Below are 23,076 nucleotides of genomic sequence, written 5' to 3'. Positions count from 1 at the left end.
CCAGACACTCTGGCAGATTATTAGTTTCTTATGCCTATCAGTTGATCTACTTTGGATAGAGAGTTTCAATATTAAGAGTTCTGCACATGAACTGAATCACAAATCTGGACCAAAAAAATAGTGAGAGAGCTGGACTGCATGACGTCTAAAACTTTTTTTGGTTTTCCAGCTTATGTTCCAAGATCCTTCTGCCTTAATAGGTGCATTTGATCTAGATCTCAAAGGAGCTAGAGACATCAAGTTTAGACACTTAATTTTATAAAGCATGAGAAAACTGATGTCCAGAGAGGGCAAGTCTTGTCCAGTTCACACAGAATAAAGAACAGAACAAGGTATTGGAGCCAATTTTTCTAGACTTATTTTTTTTTCTTTCTATCATACTACTCAAAACTTTGATATTTAATATTTAAGATTCCTGCTAGCTTTGACATTCTAGAGCCCAGCGTTTTCTGTTCTTTGTTTTAATATTTCATGTCTTGGGGTCCCTTCCAGTGCTAACATTCTAGGAGGATAGGTGATTTCCAAACCCTTGGGAAGAAGTTCTTGCTATTACTCCCTGCTCCTGGCTGGAAGAGTGCAGGGATCAGTGTAAGCTAAAATCTTTTGACTCTGTGCCCTTGCTCCTTTGCCCTCTGCTCTGGGGGCAGTTCACCAGACTGGTCTCAGCTTTTCCCCCATTTTACTTAAATGGCCTCGGCACTTCCTGAGGCATTTCCTGGGGATTCTGGGCCTAGGTCAGGGTTAATGGCTCTCAGCAGTTCCTGGGGCCACTGGCTCCTTCCAGCAGTCAGGAATACTCCCAGCTCAGGGCCCAGGAACCCAAGCATCCCATTGCTGTAGAAGGATGCACAAGTTCAGGGTGACACCGCCATCTTGTGGCCTCACATGCAATGTGTCCTCTCTGCTAGAGCAGCAGCACTGCACAGGACCCAGAAAGGACCCCGATTCAGAAGGGACCTTTAAAGATAGGGTCACCATGAGGAAGGCCCTCAATAAACATTGCCAAAGAAAACCTTTGTCAGTATATATGACTCAACACACTCTCAAATAATACTATAAACTAAAAGGACTGGATTTGGTGATCCAACTTTAAAATTCTCTTTTTCTACAGGAATAAGAATTGAAATTTATGAGTTTGAAAAGCCTTGGTCCCAAGACCCCTGGGAAGAAGCATGAGAGGGTTTGGAGAGTGCTGTCTTTGTGAGTAGGGCCATCCACCAAATGTCACAGGATTCTACAACACACTTGCAATTATCAGGGCAAAATAGCAGAAAGAAGTTCAGGATTAGCAACGATGGCCTTAAGAGTTTGGAGATCTGAATTCAAGTCCTGGCTCAATCACTTGCTAACTCTGTGACTTCTACCAAATCACTCTGCATTCTCTGGGTCTCAGTTTACCTCTAAAATCTCTTCTAGCTCTAACAGAGCTAGAAGCTAGCAAGAAAAATCATTACCTTGGGGCAGTTAGACGGTACAGTGGATAGAGTACCAGCCCTGAAGTCAGGAGGACCTGAGTTCAAATATGGTCTCAGACACTTAACACTTCCTGGCTGTGTGACCCTGGCAAGTCACTTAACCCCAATTGCCTCAGCAAAAACAAAACAAAAAGAAAGAAGAAGCACTACCTTTATATGCATAAAACGAGAAGCCAAGAGAATGGTGAATTTGGGATATGTGGAGCTAGATTTTAGTCACAGCCAGTTCTGGGACCATGGGAAGTTAGTTCCCCTCTTCAGGCCTTCATTTCCTCATCTTTAAAATGGGGATAAAACTACCTACCTTGTCAGACTCTTGGGAGGAAATAATTTTGTAAACCTTTAACCACTAAAGAAATCACAATTAATAATATTAAAATGTGGATAGTTATATCAGTACTCCCTGCCCCAAAGTGTTGCCATGTAGATTAAATGAGATAAAGGCAATAATAAAAAATAGCAATAAGAGCTAACATTCACAAAGCATTTTAAGATTTTCAAAATACTTCACACATATTACTTTATTCACAATTTGCAAACTTTAAGGTCCTAGCTACCAAAGATTCTTAATCTTTTTTGTGTCACGGACTTCTAACAGCCTGGCAAAGTCTATAGAGCACAAAACAAATTATGCTGATTCCAAAGGAAACCAATTATATTGAAACACTGTGGTAAGAATATTTTTTAAAAACCATTTTCCCCAGCTTAAGAACTCCTGCACCATTCTCATATAAGCTGCTGTCAATAGAATCCCCAAAATCACGTGTGAAGCCAAGTATCTGAAATGGGGATAAAGCTGAGGCTCCTCTCCTCAGGCTGAAGGCAGGCCATGGCCCCCGATGCTAGGAATGCCCTTGGCCTCTCTCTTCCTATTGACCCAGCCCCGGGCCACCAAGATTGAGGGATGACTTATGGCCAATCTCTCTCTCATGCTAGGCCCTCTTTTTGGATCTAATTTTCGGGACCTAGCGATAGAAGAGGTAATCAAGGACCAGCAAGCAGCAGAATCCCAAATTTGTCAGCAGCCAGCCAATACACTGAGGTGGTGAGTGATAATAACAGCAAAGATTCACATACGCTTTTAACGCTCATGAAGGGCTCTTACATGTATTATCTTATTTGAGGAGTGACCCCTGAAACAAGGCTCCAGAAAAGAAGCTAGCAAACAGAAAAGCATGTGCCTGAACAAAGAAAGGCTGTCAGAGGGCTGGTCTGTCTGTTCCATCCAGGCAGCGGGCAGGTATCACTGTGCAACGGCATGCCATCATATCTGTGACTTCTGCCTTGAATATGTACTATTCAAGCACACACTATGTCCCCCATTAGAATGTAAGCCCTTTGAGAGCAGGGCTGGTTTTTATTTCCACTGTACCCCCAAATTCAGCTTGACACTTGGCACATAGTGAGTTTTTGCTTGCTTGCTAAGTGTCTGATTCAGGTCTAGTGTTCTTATGCTTACAGAAACCATTGTTCTTCAAGGGCAAGCAGATGTTGTATCTCTAATTTCTATATCCTTGGTGACAGGGTCTGTCATGGAGGAGGGGGCTTCATCAATGAGGGGCTGTCCTTAAATGTTTGCTGATTCATAATGGGAGCTGATATTTAAGAACGGCCTTAGAAATTGCAATTGGCTTTAGACACAGACTTTTCCTTTGTCCTTACCAACCGTAGGTTGCAGGGAGGGAAGAAATACAAATGCCCAGGGAGAGCTTAGGGAGGGAGAACAGGATAACTATCCATGGAGTGGCTGCCATGGAGAAGAGAGGGGGCAATGGTGTGATTCAGCCCTAGGAAAACTTGGAGCAACAGGGGTTGGGGAGAAATAGACAGCAAACTTCTCTAGGAGTAGAAGGAGCTCTCTGAAGAAGGGGTGGAAACTTGCTCCCTGGTTTTCTGGCCAGGAGCGTCTTCTTAGGCAAGATGGAGGAGAGGTTCTTTGTCAAGCTAGCCTCTCTAAGATCCTTCCTGATAAATATGCTTCCTCTCCATTTTACAGATGGGGAAACAGAAGCTCAGAAAGGCTAAGAAGCCAGGTCTTTTCACTGCCCAGTCGTGGTAGAAAGCGGCAGAGCTGGATATGAACGCAGGCCTTCTGACTCCAAAGCATTCTTCTTTGATGGCACATGCATACCATGGGGACAGGACCTCTTGTCTTCAACAAATACTCACATGTAGAAGCAAATGATTAAAAAGGAAATGGCCAAGACTGTGAGCATAAATACCAAAGGGAGGCACAGGAATACAGGGATGAGAGCTGGAAGGGGTTATCTGGACCCTCCTCTTCCTCTCTGATTCTGTATGTGAAGAACCTGAGACTCAAGAGAGAGAGAGAGTGATTTTTCTGAAATCCCCAAGATAGTAAGTGGTAAAGTCAGGATCTGAATTCGGGCTCTCTGGCTCAAATGCCAAGGCTTTTTCCACAATACTTCCTGCCTTTAATGACAAAGGATTCAGAAAAGGCAGTGGGAGTAAGAGCTGGGCTTTCCAGGTGGGAAGAATGGGATATGAAAAGAAGGAATGAGCAAGTCACAGAGAGTGGTCCAAGTGCTATTCTGAGGAGGACTAAGGAGACCTAAACTGTGGAGGTCCACTAAGGAATCTGGAATTGATCTGTCTGGCAAGAGCAAATCACAGGAGCTCGGAACTCATCACTGAGGTCTGATTAGGAGAGAGCCCAGGCTGGATTCCCAATTGTTGCACCTTCCTGGTGGCAGGGCCTTGGGGAAACAATTTCTCATTTCTAGCCTCCTCCTAATCTGAAAAATGTGGAGACTGGCCTACGTGATTTCTTAGGTTCTTTCTAGCTCTAATTCCTTGCCCATCAAAAGTTCTTCCACCCTCATCCCAGTTCTAAATCTATGATCCTGTGATTTGTGATTTCAAGACTTTCCCCCAGAAGCTGTGGGCACTCTCTGGCACACACAAGGCTGTGCGGTCCAGAATAACTGCTTAGAACATTCCAAGGTTCCTATTTCTAATCCTAACAGGCCCAAGTCCTTTGAATTCCTAGAAACCATCATGGAATTCTAGATCACTAATGCTGAAACACCTTTTACAGGTAAGGAAATATGTCCAGAGACAGCCAGTCACTAGTACAAGGTCACACAGAGCCAGGCCTAGAGCTGCGGCTGAAGCGGAGCTCTCTCTCCCAACCCCAAAGAAAAGCCCACTCATGGCTTCACACTCATTTCCTCTGTCTTTTCTTTCTTTATGTGTATCCCCAGGATGGGAGAACAGTTCGAAGGCCCCTGGGATCACTGGGGAGCTCAATAGGCAGCTCACATTTCTGTGTCACTTTAAGGCTGACAAAGTGCTTAAAACTGTGAAAGTGGGAGTTCTAGTTTCACAGAGAAGGGACCTGAAAGATATGAAGTGGCTTGCTCAAGGACATCAAGCTAGAAAGTTTCGGAGCTAGGCCTGAAATCCAGGTTTCAGGATTTTAAGTGCAACGTTCTTTTCACTTTAGCACCCTCTCTCCTCTTCCACCCCTTAGTTTCTCTTTAACTAACCACCCAGATGAAATACAGCACAATCTCCCGCTGTGGAGGCTAGCCCTCCTCACAGATATACTGTCACATCTTCCAGGGATTGTCTGTTCCCAAATTCTTTGCCTAAGAGATGAAAGATCTGATTTTTGAAAGTCATCTTGCTCTCTAGGGACTAACACCATGAACCTTGGAAAGTGAAACTCGGCCTAGACTTTTTATTTACCCAAGAAATGAGGCCATCAAATAAGGAGACCTGCTCAGTGTCCATGGAGCAAATCCTTTCTGAATTAAAAATGAAAAAGAATCCAATTAAAATCAGTTAGCTTTGTCACTGAAGGTTGAACAGGGTCAGTGCCGAGCTCCCTCTCCTGGACAAAAGCTGCACCAACAGGAGAAAGACTCAGGCCAGCCTCAGGAGGGCAGATTCTTCCTGACCTGCCTTCCCATTTCTTCAGTGGTTTCTGAACAGATTCTCTCTCACCAGAAGACCCCTTGAAATATCGTCTAAATTATTTCCTCCTCCCCAGATCTTCAGCGGCTCTCTAATGCCTCTAGGATAAAACACAAATTCCTGTCTGCCGGCTTTCTCTCCCATTAAGTCCTCTGTGCTCACAGCTCCTGACAAACTGGCCTAGAAGCTACGTGCTGATCTCATCCGGCCTCCCCCAGCCTCTGGGCACTCATGAAGGCCATCCCTCACTTCTGGAGAAGGGGAGAGAATACCGGATTTGCAATCAGTGGACTGGAAGTTAAATCCGGTCTCTATACTTATATGTAAGTATGGGTAAACCACTTTTTGGGAGGTCTCCATTTCTTTATCTGTAAAATAGAGGGTTGGTCTAAACTGTGGGCCTTGACCTCACATGGGATCACATAACTGGTTGTGGGGGTTGCAAAATTTTGATCATAAGTGAATTTTTGATTTGTATACTTATTTCATATTCCTACATGTTCAGGACTGCATAAAAATTTCTCGGGTGAAAAGGGGTGGCAAGTGGAAAAAGCTCAAGAAGTCCTCATCAGATGACTTCTCTCAGGCTAGCTAGTTCTAAATTGATGATCCTCTGATTCTTTCTTTTTTCTACCTGCTGAAATCCCACTCTTCCATCAAGGACTAGCTCAGGGGCTTGGATTCTTGGCTAAATGTTATTTCTCCTTACTTAAGGAGAAATACTAACTTACTTCTTCCTTATGTACTTTGGATCTCTAATTTATTCTTACTCTATTCACCCATGGCTCATTTTGTTTATGTAGTTGCCCCATCCTACCATGTAGTAGTTCTGGAAGGCAAGGATCTTTGTATCCCTAATGCCTAGCATAGGGTCTGAAACACTGTAGACATTTTTAAAATGTTTGCTAAATGCAATGTGCTGAATGGAAAAATAAGTTGCTTTTGATTGGGTGAGTTTTTAAAAACCACCATAAAAACAACCATAAAAAACCAAACAAGCATAAAACCAACCCAACAAGGCACCTAATGCTGTGAAGGCAGGCAGAGACTGAAACCTTGTGAGCTTCAAAAGGTTAGAAGGATGAGCCACCTGGGGGTCAAATCTGTGTTGGGAGTGCTGTGGGGCTGAGAGGAGAAGACATCCAGCAGGGACACTATATTTGGAGGTGAACACAAATTTTATATAGAAACTGTGTTAATTCTGAGCCAACTCTCCTCAGATACTGAGTGGGGTATAGAGGAGAAAAGTGGCCCCAGGTTTTAGGGGTTCATTTTTGTCTTTCTGTTCTGGCTACATCTTTTAAATAAATATTCCTTTGTACAAACTAATCAAATGGAGCAGCTATGGGGTGCAGTGCATAGAGCATCAGCCCTGAAGTCAGGAGGACCTGAGTTCAAATCTGGTCTCAGACACTTAACACTTCCTGGCTGTGAGACCCTGTGCAAGTCACACTTAACCCCAATTGCCTGAAGAAAAAAAAAACTCAATAAACATTGAATAGGTTAGTACAACCTTGGCTTAGTTAATGGCAGAATATGAGGCTTGGTCCTATGGAAGATAAAAAGTGCATAAAAGACACAGTCCTTGAGCTTGCAGACTCATGATGATGCTGTCAGAGGTCTTTGCCAAGTGAGAGAATATTTATAAAGCACTTAGCCCAGTGTCTGGGCATGTAATCAATCGGTAACATTTCATTTCGTTCATTTCAACCCTCATCAGCCCATTTGGGGTTCTTCTGGCAAAGATCTATGCCTTCTCCAGCTCATTTTATAGATAGGAGAATGAAGGAAACAAGGTTAAGTGACTTGTTCAAGGTCACACATCATGAAGATGAATCCTGACTCCAGGCCTGGGCTTCTATCCACTCTATTGCCTAACTGCCCTCTGACATATAGGAGATGCTTAAAACGCTTATCCCTTTCTCCTTCTGTTCCCCTCATCGACATATATTAAGAGTCCTGGGATGATACAAAGTGCTAAGTGAGGTCTAAAGGGAGAAAAGTCATTATTAAAAGGGGCCAATCCAAGTAGTTTGGGTTTTCTCCTTTTACATACAGGAAAAGAGAAGGTGCACTGAGAGGCCTAACAGCAGATTCGTCAATCATAAGATGCATAGCTCTTGAGACTATCCAATTCCATTCTCTCCCTACCAGTGGGGAAAAGAGGGCCCAGAGAGAGTAAGTGTCTTCAGCGACAGGGCTGGGCCCAGGAATGGGTCTCCTGACCACCAGATTTCCCGCCAAGTACTTACTAAACACCCGCTTGACTGCTGGGCCGAGGCCCAAGGCCATTGTGGACGCTGAAGAGAAAATGTTGTCTTTAACTTCAACGACTTGAGGTGCCTCATACACAGGAGGTCCTTAATAAATGTGGGCTGGGGGGTTTCTTGCCATCTGGTGAAGCTGGAACAGGAGGCCCCGAAGCAGCAAGTGCTAAGTTGAGCAGCCCAGCTTGTGGGCTGGCAGAGCTCACAGAAAGGAAGGATTGGTGAGGGCAGGGGTAGCCAGGGTGGGTTTTATGGAAGAGGCAGTGTAGAGTCGGATATGCAAGCCTAAGTAGGATCTGGATCAGGGACGGAGGGAGAAAGATGAATTGAGCAATCCGATTCAGGAAAGCTAGCTTCTTGAAGAAGGTAACTGCTTTTTTGTTTCCCACAGTTCTAGCGTAATGGAAAGCACATGGGATTTGCAGAGAAAGGACCTGGGTTTGAAATCTGGCTCAATCAGTAAGTATGTCAACAAGCATTTATTTATGACCCCTACTATGTGCCAGACTCCAGGCTCAGCTCTGGAGATTCTGGGACAAAAATGTTACAGTCCCTGGTCTCAAGGACCTTGCATTCTATTAAGGGAAACAAGGGGGATATTAATAAGTGTCTGCAAAATAAATGAGAGGTAAGTTATGGGGTGTGAGGCAGTAGCAGTTAGGGGAATCAGGAGAGACTGTGATATAGAAAAAGCTGCTTAAGTAGAGTTTTGAGGGAAATCAGGGATTCTAAGAGACAAAGAATATAATCTGGGCATGGGTAGGATGGAGGCTGGAAGGGTCAGAGACAGCCAGTGCAAAGATACTGACAATTTAGCAAATTGTGCCAGTCCTGAAGGCAGGAAGATCTGGGTACAAATTTTGCCTCAGACATATACTAGCTGTGTGACTGGGCAAGTTACTTAATCTGCTTGCCTCAGTTTCCTCATCTGCAAAATGGGGATAATACTAGCACCTACCCACTTCCCAGGGTTCTAGTGAGGATAAAGTCTTGGCATTTCCTTAACAAACTGGCAATAAATGCCAGTTATTATTGTTGTTTTTGAAATTATGGGAGATGTGTTATTACGTGAGAAAGGCTAAGGGAAAATGCTAGTTTGGCTGGATTGTAAAGTACAGGAAGGGGAGTAAACCTGATGAAAGTCTCTTAAGCTCTTAAGGCCTCAATTTTCTCATTTGTAAAATGAGGGGTTAAGAGTGGATGACCCTTGAGGAGCCACTTGGGCTCTAAATCTATGATTCTGTGGGATGGGGGGAGGCAGGCCCTGACTAGGCGAGAGCACATGTGCTAGGGAGGGAGGGAGGAACAAGACTGAAGAGAGAGGCACTGGATTATGCAGTCAGGAAACATAGGCAGAGGAGGTAAGCCTTGGTGCAGTAGGCAACGGAGTCAGGGAAGGTTTTGGAACATGGGAATAATGTGATGAAAACTATGCTTAAGGAGGATGAGTCTGACAGTCGGTATGCAGGATTAGTCATAATACCACCATCTCTCTCCCTTTGAACTCAGACATTTGAGGGGCTCCCAGCACTTCACAGGCAATCTTTGGAATCCTATTTCTGTATTAAACCAATTGTGTTGAGGTAATGCTCACTTGTCTGGCAGGAAGAGGGGGCTGCTACTCCAGCCTGGCACTAAACCTCTCCTTCACTAATAGCCTTTTTTGGAAGCCTCATGATGGCATGGGGAGGGGCTCCGGGGTTTTCTGAGGCCCTCCAAAGAGGAAAGGCTTTAAGTATCAGTGCAGGGATGGACTAGGTCTGTCATCTGAGGACAACCTGAGTCAAATGTGGATGGGCTCATCCCCAGAGGGGTGTGATACAATGGGAGCCATTATTTAGGCCATGGTAATTCATCTCTGCTGTCTACTCATGCAGGAGAGTTGCGATGTGCATCAGTGAGGGGAATACTGTAGGCAAGGAGACCGGTATCCTGCAGAGTAGCACAGTGGCCAGACCTAAAACTTCTCACTAAATTCAGTTCAACTCCACAAGAACTTAGCACATAGTAAGCACCTAACAATACACTTGGTTTTGTTTTGCCTATTATTTTTATTTTATTTTTTCCTCTATTTAAAAAATATTTCATCCCAATTCCTACCATTTAAAAAATGTTTACTTATGCCAGACATGAGACAAACCCACAACTGTGCCTGCCTTTGAGGAACTTAGGGTGGTGTTGGGTATGACACATACATATATAAGAATGAGCCAAAGTGCTTTGAGAAAGTTTGAGAAAAGAAAGAACACTTCCATGGGAAGATCATGGAAAGTTTCAGCAAAAAGATGGCACCTGAACTGAGCCTTGAAGAAAGAGGATTGGGAGCAGCAGGTGTAAGCAGGAAGAAATCCCAGGCAATCAGGCTGGCTGGATCACAGAATATGCAAAGGAGACTAATATGAAATGATTTTGGAAAGTTGGGTTCCAATTTGTTCCAATCCAATAAATATTTATTAAGCATTTATGTGGCACATAATGACTGTGCTCACTCAGCACTGGAAATGCAAAACCAAAGAAGGATTACCTCCCAAGTAATGTATTTTGTTTTGTTTTGTTTGGCCCCAGGGCCAAACCCTGAATTCCTAACCTCAGTTGTATCCTCAACTTGTCATTCTTTCTCTTTCTGCAAACCCACATCTTGCAATCTCTGCAGCTCCATAACATTTTGTGCTCCTGAGCCCTTTTCCTATTCCTATTCCTATGTGTGAGGGACTACACATCCCTCATTGTGTGGATGGCACCAGCCTCTTTCCTGGCCTCCCTGCCTCCAGTCTCTTGCCACTTCTATCATCTCCAGAGCAGTTTTCTTTAAGCTCAGATGTGACCATTTCATTTCATGACTTAAAATAAGCTCAAGCGATCTCTGTTTGGCTTTCCAACTCTGAAGAAGCTGGCTCCATGCTGTCTTTCCAGCATCATGATACATGGCGTGCCCTTCCCGCATCAGCAGATCTAGCCAACCTGGCCTCCTCTTCGTTCCTTCTGTAAAACACTTTATTTCCTCTCTCCACCTTTGTACTGGTCATCCTTCTTAGCTCAGTCTCAGAGAACCTCTTTCTTTTCTCTGTGCTCAAACATCACCTTCTACATGAAGCTTTTTTGGTCCCCCCAAATGCGAGTTACCTCCTCCCCAAATACCTTCACTACCTTGTATTTATTCTCTTCATGTTTATTCTGTGATACCCATATGGACATACTTGCTGGCTCTCTTCCTTTTCTCCCTTCCTTTGAATTAGCCACCATAAGAGAAGAAAGTGGCTGTCCCTCTATTTCCAGCATCTGGCCCCGATGCTTCCCTGCTTGAAGCTGCATGGTGGGAAATTCAGGCCTAATGTCAGAAAGCGTGCTTGGATATCTTGTTAGAGCTGTCCTAGCGCAACGCCTGAGGAGCTTGTGTGCTTCTTTCCCCGTGGAGATCTTCAGGCTGAAGACCGATGGCCACTTGTCAGGCCCGTTATGGTCGAGGTTCCTAATCACTGTGAGCTGGACTAGATGTCTGCCAAATCTGGAATTCTGCAGTTCTGTGTCTGCTCTCTTCCCTCAATTTCAAGTTCATTACCTCAGTGTCGGAAAAAGTCTGTGAAACAGTGGGCCTGGCTTTCACAGGCCCTGCTGCGCTGGCTCTGCTTTGCCTGGAGGTCTCCTGGACCTCTCCTTCCAAATCCCCCACTTGCTTCAGCAGCTTCCCCTTATCTACAGACACAGAGAGCACAAGTCTCCGCCTGTGGTAGAGCCAGAGCAACCCGCCGAAATATAATCAAAGAAAATCCCCCAAAGGACTTACAATGAAAGCTAAGAGATGTGGTGTTTCCTTGTGCTGGCAGCCCATTCCTATTCAAGCTACACTCAGATCCTCTGTCATTTCTTTTCAGCCCTGGGCAGGGAGAGCAGCATTTATTTTCGTGGATGAATTAGTGTCCTGTAGCTACCATCAGGGAAAACTGCAGCCGGGAAAGGAAGCAGTAATCACAGCTGTCCCCCAACTCTCCCCAACCTGAGTCTGTACCTTTCTGCTCTCGTCCAAGGTGGACGCCAGACACTGAGGCAGCTTGCTCTACTGGAGAAAACCTTGGCTAATCTTGCAGCTGTAAGATGTGGGGTCAAATCCGGGCTCTGCCATTTCCTAGTTGGGTCATTATCATTATGGGTTAAGTCTCCTTCTTTTTCTGAACCTTTTTCTTGTCCATCTATAAAATGATAAAAATAATACCTACTGCCTTACAGGACTGTGGTGAGAAAGGTGTAGGGCATAGATTTAGAAATGGAACTCACAAGTCACCTGCTCCAGTCCCCTCATTTTATGAACTAGGAAACAAAGTCCAGGGTAGTTAATGGATCTGTGAAAGGTTCATGCAGTTCTTAAGTAGCAGAGTTGGGATCTGACTTGATAAACCAAAAAGCGTGATAGAAATGTGGGCTCTTACCTTCCCAGGTATACCTGCTTTGTTCAACAAATTACAGGCTTCAAATGGTATGAGCACACTTGAGGGAGCTGCGATTCATTTCTCTCTCCAGGCCTGGTAGAGGTTACTCCCTTTTAATCTTCGGCAGAGATAATGGGGACATTAAACAAATAAACAAAAATCCCCAACAGTTTTTGAAATAAGCAAGTCAAGAAAAACCAAAGCAAAATGAAGTACAAAAGCAAGAAGACAAGTTGATAAGAGTCATTAGTCTGTAGCAGCGGAGGCCTAGCCACAGATCAACTTGACTGGCCTAGCCTGTGGGGCCCTAGCTCCTTTGCAGAATCATATAATCTGAGATCTGGAAGTCACAGGCAGACAATGTGTGTACACCCAGGCACTTTATTTTTAAAAAGGCAAAATCTGTTGTATATTTTTTGTTCATTAACCTAAGGAAACTGAAAGTTAATTAAAGTTTGAAAAATTAACAACAGCTAAATTATGTTTACCAACTATAAAGGATTCCTTTTAATCAAATCTTTACCCTTATATGTGGAGCCACCTGTTTCAGACTTAATTTCTTGCATTTACAAAAGATGTCTTTTCAATTGAATCCTGATCTCTTAGGACTACATTTTGTCATGAAGGGTCAGTGATAGTATATAAGAGCTGTAACATGTTTTAAAAATACAAAATGTTAACTTTTTATTTTCCTTGCCCATAGCAATCAGATCTACAATACTACAGGCTGAGACAAGGAAAACTAGAGGAGGCAAAAGGAAAATGTGTATAGCCCTGGGGTTCTTTGTGAACTTGACTTTTTAAAAAATATTTTGATAAATATGTCAATAAGTATCCTCCTTTGTAATCCTATGTATGTATTGTCTGTCTTTAAAAACATGATTTTGAGAAGGGCTTCATCACACTGCCAAAGAGGGACACAACCTACATCAGGTTAAGAACCATTGGTCTGGTTGGATTTTTCCTTACTTGGCTGCAGGCAGCTAGAATTAGAAGCCTCCTGAATTTGGAAAGGAGAAAAGTAGACAGCCCACTCTAACCCCAGTGTTCCACTAAGCCGAAAAGAGCTTTTTATGTGAGGGGTAAAAGGAGAATGGGGGGTGGTATCCCCACATATCCATAGCTTCCCCACTGTGGATCATGGATATGAACAAATACAAACTTCTCTGTTTGTAGCCTATATTAACTCTGGGTTGATAGGGGAGAAATCAGGATTGAGTGAACTGGAAGTTGGGTGACCTGGATTCGGGTCACACATTCATTGTGTAGCTTTCATCAAGTTACTGCATCACATAGTGTAAAGAATACTGGATCTAAAACAACTTGAATACAGACTCTTATTTTTATAACTTATGTGAGCCTGGGTGAGTTCCTTCTCTCTGTGTCTCAGTTTCCTCATATATGAAATGAGGGGAGTTTGATGAGAGGTGTCTAAGGGGCCTATTGGAACAGCTAGGTGACACAAAGAATGGAGAGAGAGCCAGACCAGCAAGTCACTTAACCCTGTTTGCAGATGACTGGGGCAGTCAGTACTGGGGCCAGAGAATCATGGATTTAAAGCTGAAATCAACCTTAGAGGTTATCTAGTGTAATTCTTAATTTATGAATAAGGTAAATGAATCCTCAAAGTCACATAAGTAAATGACTGATCAAAGTGAGATTTGAATCTAGATCCTTTGAATCCGAAGGATTCAATCTGGACAGTGTGGGGGCCTGGAGTCAAAAGGAACTCCTCTTCCTGACTTCAGATCTGGTCTCAGATACTTCCTAGCTATATGATTCTGGACAAGTCACATTACCCTGTTTGCCTCGGTTTCCTCATCTGTAAAATTAGCTGGAGAAGGAAATGGCTAATCTCTCCAGCATTTTTGCCAAAAAAAGCTCTGAATGGGACCACGAGGAATTGGAAATGACTGAAACATCTGAACAAGAGAACATTTTGGCTCTCAGGCCAATTTTGCAAACTCACCTTTGAAATGAAGGTGCCTCATTCTGTACTTCAGTTTACTTATCTGTAAAATGAAGGGTAGGTCTATTCTGGCACTTAATCTAGATTCTGTGATTTCTTTTAGCCTTAATATTGTAGCTCTTCACTGATAGTCGGGGTGATGGCCTAGGGTTCTTGAAGTCTATAAAACTCCTACCAAGTTGGCAAGGTTTCAAAAGTAGAGGATTTTTGAGAGAATGTGAGCTTGTAATCTGAGGATCAGTCTAGTTAAATAAATTTTTTGGGGGGAGAAGAGGTCAACCAGGCATAGCAATGATATACTAAGATACAGAAGAGATTTGGTCTCTAATGGAAGAGTAACACCTATGCATTATCATCTATAAAATGAGCTGGAGAAGGAAATGACAAAAGACTCCATTGTCTTTGCAAATGAAATTCCAGACCTTAAAAAAATCCACTTCCTTTCATTTCACCCATCTTTATCTTGTTCAGGAGTCAAGGAGTACTCAGAAGTAAAGCAGTGGGGTTTAGTGACTAAGTCCATATTCCCCTACTCTCTTATGTCTCATGAGAAAACCCTTCAATACATGGAATGGAGAAAGAAAATAACTTGAAACACAGAATATCATCACTAGAAGAAACCTCAAAGGTCATCTAGCCCAAGCCGTCTACAACAAAGGGCCTTAACCTTTTGTATGCCATAGACCTTTTTGGAAACAGTTGGAAAAGTCTCTGGACCCTTTCTCAGAATCATGTTTGTTACTCACACTCAGGATAAAAAATGCTAAATTTAAGTTAGAAGTAAATACAAAATGAAATTTTTTCCCATCCAAGTTCAGAGACCCCTTGACATCTAAAGACTGCTTAGTGGGGACCCCTGGCTGAGAACACTGGCTTTATAGTATCCCTGATAAGTGGCTGTCCTGCCTTTGCCTCCCACCCCTGATCCCACTCAACTGTGTTTCCTTGGGAGGCAGTTTTTCCTTGCATCACTAGAGATAGCAGGGCACAGTGGAGAGAGTGCTGCCCACTTTGCATTTATAGAACTTCTGTTTGAATCCTAGCTCTGCCCCTATCTCAGACAAATTGCTAAATTTCCCTGGGCTCCAGCTTCTTCTTTTATAATATAAGGTTGTGGGTTAGTCATTTTTCAGTCATGTCCAATTATTTGTGACCCCAAAGATACTAAATGAAATAGTTTTCCATTTCTTCCTCCAGCTCATTTTACAGATGAAGAAACTGAGGCAGGTAGGGTTAAGTGACTTGCCCAGGGTCACCCAGCTAGGAAGTATTAGAGGCTGGATTTGAACTCAGGAAAATGAGTCAGGAATGGCACCCTATCCACTGTGGCACCTAGTTGCCCCCTACAAAATGAGGTTAGTCTAAATACCTTCTAATTTATATTCCTATAATTCTAACCTAAATACTTGTCTTGATAACTGCCATCCACTGTTTCTAGTTGTGCCCCCTGAGGCCAAGTAAAACAAGTCACAATCTTCCTTCTCCCTTCCAGTGCTTCAAATACTTTGAGACAGCCATTACCACCTTCACCTACATTCCTCCCCTTCCCCCAATCTCTAAAGTCTTCTCTTCACGAGGCATCTTTCTTTTTTGAGCGAAAAGAACAGGGTCTTGTTACTTTACCTACATTCCTTCTTGATTGTCTTTCCAGACTAAACAAGTCTTCCCCCACCCCTGCTCCTTCTTACACATTCTTCCAGGCCTGTAATTTCAGTGGCTCAGGAACCCTAGGTGAGGAAGATCCCTCTACCAAAGCATATCAGACACCGTCCTGCCATTTGTAGTCCTAAGGGCCATTGGTAGGGGCCCAGAAAGGTCCTGTGACTCGCCTGTGGTCACGCTGCCAGGTCTTGACCCACCAGTTTTCAAAAGCCATCTGTGTTGCCAAACTGCCCCTCAGATCTTCGGAATCTGTCCTCATATTGCCTGGAGCTGCCTCGCCTCTGACCACCCTCCTATTTGATAGCTTCTGGCCTTTCCATCCCACCTCCCACGCTGTGGCCAAAGTGATTTTCTGTAAGTGGAGATCTGACCGTGTCACTCCATGACTTAACAATAGCTAACATTTAAGGTCTGCAAAGTGTTTTAAATATATTATATCATATGATCAATAAACTCTAGTGGTTTCCTATTGCCTCTAGGATAAAATATAAATAAAATATAAAGCTCTTCACACCCTGACTCCAACCCATTTATCCAGTCTCACTGTGAACATTACTCCCCATCCTGCACTTTGTAAGCCAGCCAAACTGACCTTCTCTCTGTTCCTCATCACCAGGCTCCAGACCCCAACAATGACCACCTCCTTCCGGCTTCATCTCCATTTCTTCCTTTAAGAGGCAACTGCTTTTTATATGAAGCCTTATTTAATCTCCTCACTTGCTAGTGACCTTCCTCCCCAACTACCATGTAGTTAATGACTTTGTATTTATTTCCTTTATAGTTATTCTGCATATACTAATATGTGTCCATATTTCACTCACTGTCCTTGTAACCCTAGTGCCTAGCACTTGCCTGGGACATAAAAGTTGGCTGACTGCATCTCCTTCAGTTATATTCTTCTTACTGAGGAACAAGAGGAATTTCCAGTTCAGATACGACATGGTTGTACAAGGTAAGGGGCCTGTTTCATATCTGTTTCTAATACTATTCTTGATGATACCCTGCCTTTTGGTCTAATCTCTTCAGTAAATTCCAGATTTCACTTCTATATTATAGCACATCACTCAGAATATATCATCTATAAATACTTTGAGAGTATTTCCCCCTAAATGTACCCCTTGTCACTAGCCTACATTTTCTGGTACTTTTCTCAAAAGTGAAGGCCTTGATATCTCTCTCTCTCTCTCTCTCTCTCTCTCTCTCTCTCTCTCTCTCTCTCTCTCTCTCTCTCCCTCCCTCCCTCCCTCCCTCCCTCCCTCTCTCTCTCTCCCTCTCTCTCCCTCTCTCTCCCTCTCCCTCTCCCTCTCCCTCCCTCCCCCCCCTCTCTACTATCTCTCCCCTATAACCTTAGGTATGCACGAATTTTCATCTGCAAACTTAAAGGTACAGCCTTTTTCTTCCTGGAAATTTATCTACATCAACAAGATAGATCCTGGGCTAAATTCTGGATAGATCATTCGACTGATCAATCAAAAATAAAAAAAAATATATATTAAGTGCTTCCTATGGGCCAGATGTGAGGTGCTAGGGTTACAATCCTCTTAAGGAGTTCACATTCTCATGGGAAGCAGCATGTGCATATATAAGTATATACAAAGTGCATGATGACTTTTTGGAAGGAAGTACTAACAGGGAAGGGTTCAGAAAAGGCAGCATGTAGGAGGTGGTATTTGACCTGGCTTTCAAAGGATTCTAAAAGGTGGAGATGAGGAGCAATCAAGTACATCCAAGGTACTGAAGGGGCAGTCTGTGCAAACACACAGGGACAGGAGATGGAAGGCTGAGGTTAGGTGAAGTTGTCTGGACCAATGAGTATGTGCAGAAGTGAGGCTAGAAAGGTAGCCAGGTTTGAGGGGATTTAAATGACAAAAAGGGGAATCTGTATTTTATCCCAGAGGAATCAGGGAGCCAATGGAGTTACTGATGAGTAAAGAATGAAGTGTACTTCTCACAAGCACTTAAGAAGCATTTCTCATTTATAAGGCCCATCGTTATCATTCTTCTGAGATGTCTCACTGTCTCAAGGAGGCTGGGACAGGGCTGTGCAAGATCTAGGAGGCCCTTCAAGATGAAGGCCTTTTGAATACTGACTTGGAAAGTCACTAAGTGTGTGTCTATCATCCTAGGAGCAGCTTAGCTCAGTGTGCTCAGGGTCACTCTCAGAAAGCCAGTCCCCAAATCCTTGGTGAGATGGATTTGAAGCCAGCAGTCTGAGCTCAGATCTTCCGGGGATACCTGCCCTCTCTCTACATGGCCACATAAACTAAGTAACTAAGTTTGATAAACTACTCAGCCATTCTAGACCACAGTTTCCTCATCTGTAAAGTGAAGGGACTGGAGTAGATGGCCTTTAAGGTCTCTCTCAGCTCTGCATCTATGATCCCAGGACCTTTTTTGGGGGAAAGGAGCAATGAATCATGAACCTGTCTACTATGGAGGGAGGGAGTAAAGAACTGCTTCAGAGGAGAGATTACTACAAAAAATGTACTGTAAAATCTTTTGAATAACTGTATAGGTTATGTATAATTGTGTTAAGGATATTGGGAACTAGAAACATGTGACATGAATTATTGTTGAATAGTTTCAATCAGTTGTTTGTGACCCATCAAGTTTTCTCAGCAAAGACAATGGAGTCTTTTGTCATTTCCTTCTCCAGCTCATTTTATAGATGATAAACCTGAGACAAACATAATTAAGTGATTTGCCGAGGTTCACACAAGTAGTAAGTGTCTGAGGCTGCACTGCATTTATTAAGTGGCTACTATATGTACAGCGCTGTGTGAAGGACTAAAGATCCAACGGCAAACCAAAAAACCTTTTTTTCTTCTCAAAAAGAGCCCATATTCTTATTTGGAGCTTCTAGTACCTAACTCCTTAGATAAGAGGCCATTTATATCTACATTTTGTTTCCTGATTTTTGTTAAATTCCTTCTTTCAAGGTGAAGTAGTCCTTGTCCAAATCCCAGGCTAACTTATTTTTTGTTTTGTTTTGAAAAGAATCTTTAGTCATCATCTAATATGTCATTTAAAAATTATTATATTTAAATCATGAGGGAAAAATTCTCAATGCCAATAAAAAGATGAGAGAAAAATCACATTTAAAATTAACTTACAAAAACAATAAGAACAACTATCCATCAGGAATTTAATTTTTCATGAACAGTCTAAGTTCATGACAGTGAAAAATTCACGACTGTGACCAGAGTAGACAACTGGGTTCTGATCCTTTCATTTATCTGAAATACTGACCTAGTAAACTGTACTGTTATAGTTTTTTTTTTAAATCCAAGCCAAATCAGAGAGTCTGAAATTATGCCCTAAGAAGCCAAAACAGTTCATGCTTCTAAAGAAAGGATTCAGTATGGATTATAACTAGGTAAGGTAACTCTCAATTAGTAAAAATTAGAATCTCAGAACTGTACCTAAGTGGTCAGACAGCTTAAGGGGCACTGAAGTTGGGAGTCTAGAGAACTGTGGTTTGGATTCAGACTCTACCATTTGTTACACATGTGAGTCAGAGCTCTTTCAAGGAAAGGGATGAGACTTTATGTAAGGTCCCTTTCCCCTGTACATCCTGTGAGCCTAAGGATGCTGTTTTACTAGAACTTTTATTCATTGTGCCTAGTCTGCTTTGGGACCAAGAAGACAAGGCTAAACCTTTTCCACATGAACTGAATTGTGAAGACCGCATATTTTAAAATCAGCGGGAGTCAGGAATTCAGGTTAGGGGAAAATTGTCAGTCTTTATTCTCAGTGAAGAAAGATCAAAGGTGGAAGAGAATGGGCGATAGCAATGTGTGCAGCTGAGTCAAGAAGCTAGCTAGACCAGCAGCCACACGACCAGCAGCTAGGAGAATCGAACCCAGGCCCAATCTCTCCCAGCTTTTCTTCCTGTCTCCCTCTGCCTCCACCCACCAAAATCGTCATTTCCTATACAATACATCAGGACTTGCACGGAGAGTGGGCAGGGACCATTCTTTATCCAATCATGTATATTAAGAGAGTATAGCCCAATTACTATTTAGCCTCATGTACTTGGGACCTCAGTGCATCAATTCAAACCTCAGCCCATTACACTGAATGATGCACACATACACTCTTATACCTGTATACACAGACATATCTATGTGCATGTATACATGTACATAATACATGTACATGATATCTAAATATATTTTACAAATACATATATGTGTATTTAAGGGTGATTCTATAAAAGTCATTTAACATCTTAGGTGTTATAGACATCTGTATGATGATAAATTACATTGGTAAGAGTTTCTTCTTCTGGGAATCCCCTATTACAAGTGAAATCACAGATCCAGTTCATAACTATATCTATTTGAGATACATTTACATATATATTTGATATAAATATACATATATATACATATATAATATAGACTAGCATTTAAGAGTTTTTAAGTGCAATTCAGAAAGAAGGCATTAGATGGTGCTGTGTAACCACAAATTTTGCTTTATAAAATTCCAAATTCCTAAGCAAAGAACCTTTCTGAAAGAAACAATTATGCAGGGGATATGAAAATGTACTTTTTATATAATGGGAAATCTGTCCTTTCAATGGGACCATAAAAAATATGCCTTCACATCCCATAAAAGTCTCCAAAAAGTCCCCACTAGAAAGCTCCAACAGCAACCCAAGCCAAAGCAGAACTTTCAAAGTTGCTTCTCAGAATCTCTGGCTGCCAAACAGGGCTTTTGTGCACTTCACCTCCACGTCCTGATGTCACAGCCAGCAGGAGCAGCCCCAGGCTAAATAAACAGTAAGCCCCATTTTTCAACACACAAACACATAAAGATGTCAGCTCAAACTGTTTACTAATTAACACTTAAAAAGACACAAATTAGATATGCGTGGCTAAGAGCAATTATAATCAAGACGAATTTCTCTAGTCATCTGGGAACTGAAAAAAATGCCTAATTGCTGGAACCAATGTTTTAAAAACTGAAATCATGCCAGTTAGCAAATATGTTCATTTAAAGAACATTTCATGTGACTACACCCTTGAGAATTGACTACAAACATGAGAACAAGGAAAAATATTTCGGTATAAAATTAAAATTTTAAGCTCCCTTAGATTTACAACTTCTTCATTAAAGATGTCGGCAAACAGCAGCCCATAAAAACCTGTAGCAATTAAGTGGTTAAATGAACTGCCTCCCTTGTCAATTTTAAGGGAGTGATTAATATTAGATGTTCACTTTACTAATTAGATTCTCCCTAGTCTTTCAGTTTAAAGTCAAGTTAAAATGGAAGTTGGCTTGTTCCACAGAAGGTTCTCCTTGGGAAGGGTAGTAGGCTAATGAGGATTTAATGATGTTCATTCATTCAACAAACATTTATGAAGTTCCTACTATGTGCAGAGCAATGTACTAAGTGTTGGGGAAGGTACAAAAATTATGTCAAACAGTCCCTGCCCCATAAAGTAATTTACAGTTTAGTAGATAGTAGTTGGCAAATGGTTGGCAAATGACCCATATTTAGTAGGCAGCGCTGAAGCATTTGGAAGAATGCTAAATCAATAAACCCAAGACTTGGATTTGAATCTTGACCCTATTTATTATTTGGCCCTGAATAAAATATTCCGACCTCTCTGGACCTCAGTTTCCATATCTGTGAAATTGAGTGCCTTAGACCAGTCACTGAACAAAGTCTCTTCTAGCTCTAACTTTATGAATTTAAAGCTACCTTTATATATGTTTAGGATGGCTTCTATCCAGGGGTATGCTGATAAATGCCTAAAAACTGGCTCACCAAAAAAACCTAAAACAAAAACAAAAAAACAAACCACAAATACATGACTTTTAAGTTTAATCTGCGTCATTAACACTGTCAGTATTGCTTTTTGAAGTCTAGAACTCAACAAAACAAAAATTAAGACCATTTCTAAGATGTGAATGCTCACTCTGAAAATGTAACAATTGGCTTTTGGGCAGCTGCTGCACGACCCAGTTATGTCACATGATGCTATCGAACACCCTCTCTTTGTGAAAGAATCCTCTTTGTATTTTCTTGACATACTCTCACCTTGCTTCTTCCTCCCCTCCAGCTCGTCCTTCTGTGCATAGTCTCCCTTCTCTGGTATTCTAACTGGCTTTTATGTACTGGGAGAAGTTTGAGAACAATAATTTTCTATGTAGAGTGCTGCAGCATGTTTGGTGAATTCCTTGTGGTGAAATAAAATTGTGAAAAGAGGGGATCCAGTTGAATGGGGTGTGTTACCATGAGGCAGGAGGAGTGGGTTCAGTCCTAGCTCCAGCACTTACTAGCTGTGGTACCAATTCACTTTACTTCTTTGTGCCTCAATTACTTCATCTGTAAAATGAGGTCTAATCATCTCTGCATAACTTCCATCACAGAGGTATGGTAAGGAAATAACTTTTTAAACCTTAAATACTCTAGAAAAATAGTGCCGCTGTCATAACACAGTTCTTTCGTTAGATCCACAAATAAAATCATGCTTAAAAATGGACTTGGGCCATTAGTTTGTAGTATGGAAGCAGTAATCTATCTATTCTGTGTGTTGCATGCACTTTCCTGGAAACTGACAACGTGGAATGGAAATGAAGGGAGAAAAATGGACCAACCACTGTGGAAGCTTAATGCAGGAGACCGTACGTGGTCAGGATCATCCTCTTTTATGGAATGGAGCAAGTAGTTAATTAACTAAATGGGACCATGACTTTCAGCAGAGGCAGTGGCAGAGGCTGCTGAAAGGGAAATGAAAAGCAGGCAGTGAACAAAGGTAGGAGAGAAGCCCTAGATTATCTAAGAACATTTCTGCCTGGAAAGCAGTGCCAGGGAAAATCCCATGCTGCCTGTGATATGGAAGCCATCAGATCCAGAGTAATGGAGCTATTGCTTGCAAGGGAAATAAAGAGACACAGAAATTCAGAATATTTATATGCACATTTATCTATCTTCAGAAAAGATGCTTCATCAAAAGAATAAATTATGGTATATTAATGTAATAGAACACTATAGAAAGCCATAAAAATGAAGACTATGAAGAATATAAAGAGAGATGGAAAGACTTATATGAAGTGATCCAAAGCGAGGTCAGCAAAATAAAAACACACACAGACTATAACCACATTTTAAAAATGAAGGCAATGAAACTTTCTAGACACACAGAGATCAGGATTCAAAATAAGAAAGGAAATAAATAGATGGTCATTGTTCTGATTTTGCTAAACTTTATATTCGTGTTGCTTTTATTTTTCTAAGAAAAATGTAAATAATTTTAATTTTAAGATTTATGTGGATTTTTACTCCATATTTTGTAGTCGGCATTTGTTGAGTAATATTTGAGCCTCTA

The 23,076-nt window shown here is 42.0% G+C and overlaps 1 protein-coding gene and 1 long non-coding RNA gene across 3 annotated transcripts in view; one reads left to right on the top strand and one right to left on the bottom strand.

Moving 5' to 3' along the window:
- The window catches only part of MVB12B (multivesicular body subunit 12B), a 275,519-nt gene that overhangs the window by 8,329 nt on the left and 244,114 nt on the right, over positions 1-23,076 (bottom strand). The window lies entirely within an intron of this gene.
- LOC116421737 lies at positions 4,647-22,637 on the top strand. Its single transcript, XR_004232240.1, has 4 exons — positions 4,647-5,737; positions 8,073-8,140; positions 16,575-16,688; positions 22,328-22,637. It is a non-coding gene; the product is annotated as an uncharacterized LOC116421737 (long non-coding RNA).

Source organism: Sarcophilus harrisii, chromosome 2 (genome assembly GCF_902635505.1).
Source record: "Sarcophilus harrisii chromosome 2, mSarHar1.11, whole genome shotgun sequence".
Classification (NCBI taxonomy): domain Eukaryota; kingdom Metazoa; phylum Chordata; class Mammalia; order Dasyuromorphia; family Dasyuridae; genus Sarcophilus; species Sarcophilus harrisii.
This window is presented reverse-complemented; position numbering and strand designations above follow the sequence as displayed.